Source organism: Rhinolophus sinicus, chromosome 16, assembly GCF_057876585.1.
Source record: "Rhinolophus sinicus isolate RSI-liver-muscle chromosome 16, RSI-T2T, whole genome shotgun sequence".
Lineage (NCBI taxonomy): Eukaryota > Metazoa > Chordata > Mammalia > Chiroptera > Rhinolophidae > Rhinolophus > Rhinolophus sinicus.
Window position 1 is genome coordinate 179,669,033 of NC_142516.1, and position 12,030 is coordinate 179,681,062.

Below are 12,030 nucleotides of genomic sequence, written 5' to 3' on the forward strand. Positions count from 1 at the left end.
AATAATCAAATTATTCTAAAATTTATTAAAATACAATGGCATTTCTCTTCTAGATATATCCAAATAAACACATATCACCTTGTAATTTTCTGGCATTGACTCACAAGTGGTTTAACTATTTGACTATTGTCTGAAAGTAGTTGCCTCAGCTGTATTTCTTGATTTATTTTGAACATTTACACCTCTTCATGTATATCTTGGTTCTATGAACTGATACAGTGGCTTTAGTCAGCAGTTCTAAAGTGAGGTTCTATTTAAATGTGATAGTTTTACTCATTTCACTTTCTCTGATGTGGCTTATTGGGAAGACATTATTTCTGTAAATATTTTTGTTTCCATAACCTTTTAGGACAAACACAATAAAGGCACACAAAATCATTTTATGATTAATGCACTCTCTGTGGCCTCAATATTTCATGGTGGAGAAGAAAATCCTGTCTCATGATTGGATGCCAATGTTCATTATGATGCAGGCCATTTCTTTTGCATTTCATTTCAAGACTGTGTCACAGGAAGTGCGAAGCAATGCATATAGATAATGAATTCTGATTAGCTGGATGAGAGTTCAGTGGATAGCCTCACACTTCAGAAATTAATGTTTACACTAAAAGTTAAGTTTTTCCTTCTGATAAAGAAAGCAGAGTAACTACAATACATTATTAAATTAACATATCATGAAATATCAAGATTTTTCCTGTCAATATTACTAATCCTCTGAGTAAATATGCTTTGTGTCTGTCTCACAGAAATAGGTATTTATTTATGTCTGTAGAAGTTTATTATTCCGTTTTAGAAATGATCAAAATGTTACTATAGTTAGTTATAGGTAAATGGCAAATAAAATTTAGCCATTGTAAACTCATTTAAAAGCTACCTAATTTGCCATGTGAAAATAAAATGAAAACATGTATATCTACCTCACACAGTATATATGATACGTACCTAAAATATCTAATATAGTTTTCAGTGTCCCAAAGTACATACACACTTTCAATCACAAACATTAGTTTCCATATGTGACAGTGCAAATGTTGGTATGTGACTTTTAAAAACAATATCTATTTGTAGGAAATAGGAAACGTATTTGGAAAAAAAGGCCTTTGGGAAAAAAACATGCACACTGACGTACAATTCTGCAAGAAGTTTGGGAAGTACAGACACATGGATTCTTGAATCCAGTCCATGGTCTCGACAGAAGCTCTGATACAGGTGTAGCCGTGGTATTCTTCTTAGACCCTCGTAAGCAACACCGATGCAGTCTGATTTCTAACCTCAGCATTCTCAAATGTATGATTCCCTCTGGGAATTTCTCAGATGTCTGGGAATCTCAAATGTATGATTTCATCTGGGAATTTCTCTGTGACACACAACAGATTGAAACTAGAGAAGACTGCCTCTGTACTAGCTCCCAGATCCTTCTGAAAACTTGGGAAAACGCTATAATTTGTATGGCTTCGCAATTGCTGGGATACAGAGGGTCTCCAGTATGGTTTTGTGTTGCTGTTTTTGTCTGTGAAACTGAGAGTCCATTAGTTGCTCAATAAAAGATATTCTCTATATGTAGACCACAGTGAAAAATAAACCTGGACAGGACCTCGATGTAGCCCAAACTCAGCTGACTTATTTTAGATTAAATAGTAGAATACAGATGTGTGAAAGACAAAGCGGAGAGGAGAGGTTTGCAGAAAATTCCCAACAGACCAGGCATTCTCTGTAGCCCATTACCTTTTCCCTATCTCGAATTTGATAACTTGCCTACTGATTTCATTACCCCTTGTGTAAACATGACAGTGGGCAGTTTCGCTGATTTGTAGCAACTTCTATAGAATAAGTGTCCAGTGCGTGTTGTATGTGATCTTTGCCGACGACAGGCCAAAGTTTAGAAAGACAGTTCCCCCCTGTGTCCCTGGGTACACATTTTAGAGATTAGAATTAATGGAGCTAATAAACCTCCGTCACCGTTAGTAGGACAAGCACTCCTGGGCTCTAGGAGAGAGAGCTGGTTCCTAGGCAACCAGTCCCAATTGAAACTGCAGTAGTAGCCTTGGGATAAAGTTGCCTTGTCCAGATATTGGTACCCATGGAGTCTGTGGTGTATATGTATGTGCGTTTGTCTGAGAATAATGAAGATATGTTGGAGCCGTTTTCATTTTCCAATAATAAAATAATTTATAAATATTTCTAGCATTTGAGGTGCCCAAACTGTCTGCGTCTTACTATTACATAAAAACAATTGGAAAAACAAACTTACATAGAAAAGTGAAAAGTTAAGGGAAAAAAAAGGAGAGACAGAAGGAACTATATAGGATTTTCAAAGTAACCCAGGCACACTTTCAGGATAGAAAATTTAAAAACAGAGTTGGAACAAGAAAGGCATTTGAAGGTGTAGAGAATAGCTATCATTTTAGGAGGAGGCAAAGCCGAGTGAACCCTGAGCTCCTTTCAAACCTCAGTTCACCCCAGGGAAGTAGTGGGTGAAGTGAAACCCCTGGCCTCCTACCAGGGTTTCCATTGTGGAGTCTAATTTCCATATGAAAAGATTTTGTGTTATCCTTTGTGCTCTGACTTCAGGTTTTGGGTGAACACACTCTTTATGTCATTCTTAATATTAGCTGACATGTTCTTCACATACCTAACAGCCACTGCATTAGCAGAAACCTGGATTGAACTGTAAATGATCTTTTATAGCTTTTTACTCCACAAGTTATAACTAATGCAGAGACTCCGTGGTATGTGAGCACTGGACTTTAAATAGCCTCTTCCACAGGAAATTCTAGAATAAAAAAGCCACCAGCAGCTTTAGACACACAAAGAGGGAATGTCTGACCTGCATCAGAGGAGAAAAGTGGACTTCGAGGTCAGAGTGATTTAGGTAAGTTGGCCATCTTCAACATCACATTTAATTATCATTTTTGTCTGTTCTTCTGAATTAAGCATTGGAAAAGCTATAAATGTCTATTTTAGAACATTCTTATTATCATAGAAGTGTCTTGTAAAAAAAAAGTCTTGTAAAAACATGTCTTATATTTACGTCTTGTAAAAAATATGAAGTATTGAAATATACACATATACAGTATACAATAGACTAAGCTTTGTGTAATTTAGCTTATTAAACTTTTTTCTCCAATAATAATCATCATGGACATGTTTTAACAAAATACTTTTAAGCAGCAGTTATTGCTATATGATCCATTTCTTTTAACTGTATTTTAGCAATGTACGTGCTTTTTCTTCAGTGAATAAGTTAAATCTCTCTCTCTCTCTCTCTCTCTCTCTCTCTCTCTCTCTCTCTCTCTCTCTCTCTCACACACACACACACACACACACACACACCACATTTCAAAGAAATTCCTGAATAGTTGCATCTGCCTTTATTTCCCTGTCATTAACTTCTGACAATTTCCCAAGTTTACAAATAATCTGCGTACAGGCTTTTATCAAAAACTGGACAGGTTTCTTTCTTAGCTCTGCAGAGACTCAGCAGGGTTTCTCTATTATTAAGCAACTCCTGGAGGATATTAATGAGTGTGATGTGTTGCACAGATGCCATCAAGCAAAGTGACCAGAAAGCAAGAAACAATAGAAATGATGGAAGGGAAACAACCAAGGACAATACTTACTTAGACAAACGAGGAGGCTAAAAGTCACAGCCACGAAAACAGATGAGGAGGAAGAGAAAGAAACAAATGAGCAGCAGTACAAAACACACATGCCACAGAAGAATGTCTGAGATAATGGAGGCCAGCTGTATATTTTAAAGACATGAGAGGAGGAGAATTTTATACATAACTTTGAAATAGCTTCAAAATAATTGCTGTAAGCACAAAGTTCAGAAATAGATTCATTATCATCATTATCACCGATAGCAAACGCTTAAGGAAAACATTATATATTGGACACTGCTGCTTATGGTTTCAAGATGCACTTGTCTCCACCTCCTCCAACAAAAATATATGAACCAGCCTAGCAAATAGTGAATTGTATTCTAATTTAACATGCTCAACAGGAGAGCAGAAACAGTTCCTAACTCAGACTGAAACAAAAGCAAAACTCCAGTTTCACAAGTGACTATGTATATTTCAAAGTACTTTGGTGAAATTCAAGAGGAAATGGACTTCCCAGCATTAGAAGCATATAATTATCAACTGAATAAATCCTTGGCAGAGAAGTCATAAGGGTTTAAAAATAATAATGATATTAATGATGGCTTCCATTTTCAAATTTCAAGCATTGTGATTAGAGCAGCTGAGCTTTAAGTGCCTTACAATCTGGGGAGTCTAATATGGTATATGAGGAATAGTTGTCACTCTTCCATAAACATCACCAAATGACAGGCTTTATGATAGATAGATCATTTACAGACATTTTATCATTTACAGCACCCTTTCCAGGTGTATATTTTTTATCTTTATTTCACCAAAGAAGAAATGGAGGCTTGGCTCTGAGAAATCAAATTATTTGATTTCTTGAATGCACAGAATAGTCATTGTCAAAGCCAGATGTTCTCTGATCTCTCTTTGGTATTTTTAGCCCACAGCACACTGTTGTACACTCTGTGGGTGAGCGTTTGGCTTTTGGCTTTTGTCATTTCCTACTGCTGAACCTTCAGATTTTTCAAAATGCTTCCAGTCTTTCCCTTTACCACTTTACACCTCAGGGTCACATGGTCATCTGGATGTCAGATTCAAGTTCAACTGTGCACATTAACTTGTTAAAAATTCACATTCAATTTACAGTCTGCATACTTCTGTCTTCTCCCTTGAACTGTTAGTATTCTGGCTAAATTTAATCACATTCCCTTTAATCAGCTGGGTTCTCCCGCCATCCAAAATGATTTTCTGGGAAGGATGTGTTTGTACAATTACTTTCCCACAGATTGGAATATTTACTTTTTCAGGTCTTTCAATTAACATTTGTACATGAATTTCATTGTTCCTTCCATATTCATTGTATTTACATTGCTTTATTACTTCAAAAACACGGAGAGAAAATATGGAATGATGTACTGAAAAGTTTTATAAAGTGCTATAATCATTGCTGTGTACCAGGAAATTCTTTTTAAAGGTTTAACATGATAGGATCAGAGGATGTGAGTGAAATGATTACCCCATTTGGGATTATCTGGTGAGAACCACAGACTATTTTATAGCACCCTCTTATTCTGTAATCTTCAATGGCAAAATCTTGTTTATCAAGAAAAACTCTGTGAACAGCTGCAAACCATTTGCCTTTATTGATTCTACTGCTAAGTCAGACTGACTGCTTCACCCTGGCTTCAAACTGCCCTGTCAGGACCACGCCCGCTCTTGAGTGCTTCCCGTCTACTGAACTAGAAGTCATTTGCCACCTACCTCTTCCATCTCAGTCAAAAGCCTAGTTGACCAATTAATTACTCACATCCTTTACCAAGAGCTATTTTGCCTGTAGTTGCAATAGCAATAGGTAAAATAGGATAGAATGTTAGCATTATTTAGTCTTGAATTTTAAAAAAAAAAACGGCCTGAATTCTTTAAAAAAACTGACAGATGAAGGGAGGTAAGGAAGGAGGGAAAGAGAGAGGGAAGGGAAAGAGAGAGAGAGAGAGAGAGAGAGAGAGAGAGAGAGAGAGAGAGAGAGAGAGAATTATAAATTAAAACAGATTACAGAGACATCTTAACCAATTTCAATGTATGAATATTATTTACATTTTGATTCTAAAACAAATTGAATAGACAATTTTTGAGACAATCAGGGAAATTTGAACATTGACTAAATATTTGACAATATTGAGGAATTATTGTTAGTGTTTTAGCTGTGAGAATGGTACTTAGAATATGTTATTTTTTATTAAATTTTTTTGGGTGACATTGGTTAGTAAAATAATGTAGGTTTCAGGTGTACAGTTCTATAATACATAATCTATATATTGCATTGTGTCTTCACCACCCAGAGTCAGTTCTCTTTCCATCACCATGTATTTGATACCTTTTTCCCTCTTTTACCACCCCCTCGCCCCCTTCCCTTCTGGTAACCAATAAATTGTTGTCTGTGTCTATGCTTGTTTGTCTTTTTCCTTTGTTGCTTTTCAGTTTTATATTCCACATGTGAGTGAAGTCATATGGTTCTCGACTTTTGCTGTCTGACTTATTTTGCTTAGCATGATAATCACAAGATCTATCCATGTTGTTGCAAATGGCACTATTTCATCTTTTCTTATGGCCGAGTAGTATTCCATTGTGTATATGTGCCACATCTTCTTTATCCAATCATCTATATCAAAGGACACTTTAGTTGTTTCCATTTCTTGGACACCGTAAATAATGCTGCAATGAACATCGGGGTACAATATATCTCTATGGATGTTGTCAGATTTTTTGTGTAGATACCCAGGAGAGGGATTGCTGGGTCATATGGTAATTATATTCTTAATTTTTTGAAGAACCTCCATACTGTTTTCCATAGTGGCTATATTAATTTGCATACCCATCAACGGTATTTGAGGGTTCCTTTTTCTCCACTGCCTCTCGAACACTTGTTATTATCTGTCTTGTTGATGATAGCCATTCTGACTGGGGTGAGGTGATATCTCATTGTGGTTTTTATTTGCATTCCCCCAATAGCTAGTGAAGTTAAGCATTTTTTTCATATATCTGTTGGCTGTTTGTATGTCTTCCTGGGAGAAGTGTCTGTTCAGGTTTTCTGCCCATTTTTAATTGCCTTGTTTGTTTTTTTGTTGTTGAGTTCTACCAATTCTTTACATATTTTGGGTATTACCTCCTTATCAGAGGTATTATTTGCAAATATCTTCTCTTATTTAGTTGGTTGCTTCTTTGTTTTGTTGATGGTTTCTTTTGCTCTATAGAAGCTTTTTAGTTTGATATAGTCCCATTCATTTATTTTTGCTTTTACTTCTCTTGACTTTGAGGTCAAATTCATAAAATGCTCTTTCAACCCAAGGTCCATAAATTTAGTACGTATGTTTTCTTCTGTGCAGTTTATCGTTCCAGGTCTTATGTTTAAGTCTTTGATCTATTTTGAGTTAATTTTGGTACATGGTGACAGATAGCAGTCCAGTTTCATACTTTTGCACGTGGCGTTCTGATTTTCCCAGCACCATTTATTGAAGAGTCTTCTTTTTCTCCAGTGTATGTTTTAGGCTCCTTCGTTAAAAATTATCTCCCCATATATATGTGGGTTTATTTCTGGGTTTTCAATTCTATTCCATTGGTTATGTGTCTGTTTTCTGCAAATACCATGCTGTTTTGAGTAGTCGCTTTGTAGTACAAATTGAAGTCAGGGAGCATACCTCCAGCTTTCTTCTTTTTTCAGTTTTTTTCAAGAATAGAAAAAAAATCGTCAGATTTGTATGGAATCACTAAAGGCTCCAATAGCCAAAGCAATCCTAAGAAATAGAATAGGTAATTTTTTAAGACTCCTAATTTTTTAGAGATGTATTCTGAGATATTTATGGATTGAATGATAGGATGACTGAAATTTATTTTCTAATAATTCATTGCTGGGGAGAGAAGAGTTAGGGTGTTGGATATAGAACCACAAAATCATTCATTATATTTTTTTTTCTATTTTTGAGCGTTATTTAAACTTTCAATATTGAAGAGGTACTAAAACTTAAATCTAGAAGATTTGCAGTAAATTTAGTAACAATGTAAAAATATTAATTATGATAATTACTGACATTTTTGATCACTAAACTTACTTGTATGCTATACTAAGTAGTTTACATACATTATTTCTTTAATCCTATAGCAGCCCTGTGAGGTATATGTCAATATCTTCATTTTATAAATGATGAAATTATAGTTTAGAGAATTTGAATAATTTGCCCCAAATACTTCACCTGACAAGTGACAGAGCTAGAATTCTATACTATCTTCTACTATTGCTATATTGAAGATATATAATCTTTCATTACTGTTTGGATACCTCTTCTATTTTACATCTATTTTACAATCAATATATAAAGGGGGGATTTTCAAGGAAGTGCTTTATGTACTAGTTTTCCACTAAGGTACCTTGTTCAATAATTAAAACAATTTTAAAATGTATAGAATTCACATCTCAAGTTTGCTTGTTTTCAGTTTCTCATTACTAAAGATTTTTTTTGTGTTATAATGTACCACTGAAGAAGTTTCATAAAATTTGCCATATCTTATGAATTATTCCATTTTCTGATGTGAACTGATTGGATTGTTTCCAGTTGATAATTCCTTAGCATTTTATTGTTTAAAGAAAACACAATTCAGTAAACAAATTACATTGATTGATTATTGAATTGCTTTCATAGTAGAAAATTCCTCATTTGTCTACAGAAGCCATTAAAGCATTCTGTGTCTCACTTTCCTCATTTAAGCAAGAAGGAAATTGACTTTTAAAAGACCTCATGCATGATGATGTTCTTTGGAGAAAAATATCTCCTTGAAGTTCCTCAGACTTTCCAAGCACACTGACACATCAAGGATTTTTCACACTTGCTATTTCTTTTGTCTAAAAGTTTACCACTCAGTTTCTGTACAATCCATGTATCCATGTCTGACCTTTCCTTCCGGTTTCTGTTCAGACATTGCATTATCTGAGAGGACCTATATGAATACTCTATATAAAAACAATGCATCTTTTCTCTGTTTCTTATATTGCTTTATTTTTGTTTTTTTAGCAACAATACTTCTCAAAGCAGAACTTGCACTGGATAAAGTTAAACTTTCAAGAAAGACTTTTTTTCAAGGCTATTGCTATAGGGGAGAACTCAGAGCTCAGTCTGAACCCGACTCCTATGAAACAAAGGACAGAAGGGTTATTACGCACTGGCGTGAAGGCACAGTCTTAGCTATCTGTGTTGGCTGATTGGACTTGCCCAAAGGAAAAGTAAACTTACTATGTCTTCATAACATGAGGTAGTTTTATAGCTTGGAGCAAGTCGCCCGCTAAGATTAGGCACCAACCCTCACACAGAAACAGGGAAGTAGAGTTGCTACCTCTCTTAATGTTTGCATTTTTAAAGATGGCTCCAGGTCTTTGAGAAAGCCATTCTGGGTTGTAAAACCAAGAAGAGACCTTTTTAATGATTTACATCTTGAAGGGGTAGATAAATAATTTACAATGACATGAGTTCTAAATTGAATGCTCTAAGAAAAAGGAGTTGAGGGTAGGTGGGCAGGCTAGAATCAGAAAGCACCATGTCTAGAGTTTAGTCAGCTGCATCAAACTTCTTGGTCAACCCTCAAATTGAGAAGTCAGGAAAAAAAATCTATTGACTTTTCTTTGTATATACGTATTTAACATATTCAATAAGCATATACTAAAATACACAATAGCCCTTTGCAATGTATTTTGGAGCCAGGAGATCTGTTGACATTTTGTTTTTTTATCATTGTTGTCCTTTCTACATAAAAACTCAAAATGTGAACATTTTTTAAAAGTTGTATGCATTAAACTATTATAACACAGAGGCTTGCAATGACCCAATGTTTGAAAAAATAATACTTATCTCTGTAGTATGAAGCAATTGAACATAGAATATTGTATTTACAGTAAAAAAGGATATTTTTGGTTTCTGTTAATAGTGAAAAGTTGTTTTAACACAAGTCTGAGTTGAATTTTTCTTAAAATAATTATTTCTATCAGACATGATTCATAGTTTACCATTTGTGCTATTGTCATTTTTTTCCCTTGAATTGCTCTTAATTTTGTTGTTGTTAGCTTTATTCATTTTGAGGTAATTATTTCCTCTAACTAACTAGTTCTACTCTGTTTAAAAACATGTTTTCTTTTTACTGTATCCAGACTAAGATTTTTCACACTATGAAGACTATATATTTAATAGTCTTATTTTGCTATCACAATATGTGTTTCTATTCATAACTATCAACAAACTAGAATTTTTCTCTGAGAATTTGCATTCATTTAAAAAATTATTTTGCTAGTAAAGCACATTTTTTGATTCCCTATGTCTTTCAAAAAATAAGCCCCAATAATACAGGGGGGAAAGGTACATTTGTAAACATTCACTACATTCCACAAAAGGACTCAGTTGTCTTTTCATGTTACTTATTCTTTGATTCTCCCAGTTACCCTCAATAGGCAGATACTTAAGGATACCTAGTTGGTTATTGCTAAAGCTGGAACTGACACCTTTTCACCAAAACTACTGTTATTTTCTGCTATGACCTACTGACTACTTGTCATGCTCTTATGTGTGATAACATTCATTGATTTTAATGTGGTTCACTATATTGCTTAAGCATTATCAATGATTGTATGATGCAGGGTGCAGAAAATATTTTACATATATATAATTATACCTCTTGGAAGTGTTAGCTGATACAAACTTTAAGTACTGCTTAAAGTATCTTGATTAAAGAAGTAAATATATTGATTATCCCCATAAAGTATATATCATCTAATTAGGAGAACATGTTAACTAGCTATATAATGTGTTAATTAAATATTGAACAGGGAGAAACTATATGAATATATTTCCTTGTGAAATATTCTAGGATATTAATTTGTATCGGGCCCTTTTTGCTCAGTGACCACAGATGTTGTACAAGCTGTGAAAACATACCTTTTCCTGGTACATGATACTGATCTGCACCTCATCCGTGTAAGAGAAGATGTTTTCATCCATGACCAAGTCATACCAAAGGGACTAGTGAAAGTTAAAGTTTTGATCAAGATTACAGGTGGACAAGAAGGAGCAGTTTTCCTTCCATGAATCATAGCGGGAGAGAACACAGATAGAAGGAACTTAGGGCTTCTTTTTTATCCTCCTTGCATCTTGCCACTTGCAGTGCCCGCGGCGCTCTCCACGCCTGGTAGCCATGCCTCGCAGAATTGAGGAAATCAAGGACTTCCTGCTCATAGGCAGGTGAAAGCATGCCAGATGTGTGAAGATCAAGAAAAATAAGTGAAGTTTAGCTTCGATGCAGCAGATACCTTTACACGGTGGTCATCACAGACGAAGAGACAGCAGAGAAATGGAAGCAGTCCTGCCCCCAGGTTTGGCAGTGAAGGAGCTGAAATGAACCAGACATGCTGATCTGAACTGTATTACAATTTTAAAAACTGGAAGGAAGGGAAGGAAGGAAGGAGGGAGGGAGGGAGGGAGGGAGGAAGAAAAAGGAAATGGACTTAGGAAAAAAGAGAGGAAAGCGTGAGCTCTGCTATGAATGCTCTTTGGGATTATGAACATGATGTCACCCAAGATCCTGAAATTTCAGAAGTCTTTCAATTAGAAATCTAGATATTCCATCAAATGTTGTTAGGCTCCACACTACTATTTTGAAGTGTGGTTTGAGTTTTAGGGATTGCCAGCACTTGGGCCTGACAGGTTGATCTCTAAGTGAATCCTGGCCACCTATGAAACTAAAACAGGTACCACGAGTGGAATGGACAGGACCATTATTTGTTATTGAAGACTTCTCTGTAGGAATTGTTATGTGCTATGAACTTGATAATCTGCGATGGACGTGCAACAGAATGAGGATGGCAATAAGAAAATACACATTTCCAAAGAACAGTGGCAAGGGATACTGCACTATCTCTTTACAATACAGGGCTGTATTAGGAAAAGTGTAATGAGAAGCCTTATTGTAACTTGAAAAAAAACAAAACACATGTTACTAGGATATGGTAGATGGGGATTTTAAGCTGACCTATGACAATTTGACTGTGTTGGTTTTTTTAATCTGCTATTGATTAAAGGTAGGTGAGACATCTACATATGTCAAAACAAACTTACTACCAAAGGCAAGTATCATGCTAAGTCAGCTCATACTGCAAAAACACCTATTGGACTCAGGCACAAAACAGGCGTTCAAGGCCTTTCTTGTAAACCTAGTCAAGTCCAAGAAACTTTCTTTTAGGCATTCCAATATACACTTGCACAAAGGTTCGTGGGAAGCAGCAATAGTGATATTCTGCTGGAATAGCAACTACATACTCAGTGAGAATTGGGACATATGTGCTGTAATTTGGCAGAACACAGGACTGAACTAGAGACTTCGAATGGGGCCTGGGGCACCACTGTAGAGA

The 12,030-nt window shown here is 35.5% G+C and overlaps 1 pseudogene; it reads left to right on the plus strand.

The window, feature by feature from the left end:
- Positions 1–10,726: 10,726 nt before the first annotated feature.
- LOC109457705 (large ribosomal subunit protein eL38 pseudogene) lies at positions 10,727–11,021 on the plus strand (annotated as a pseudogene).
- Positions 11,022–12,030: the final 1,009 nt, after the last annotated feature.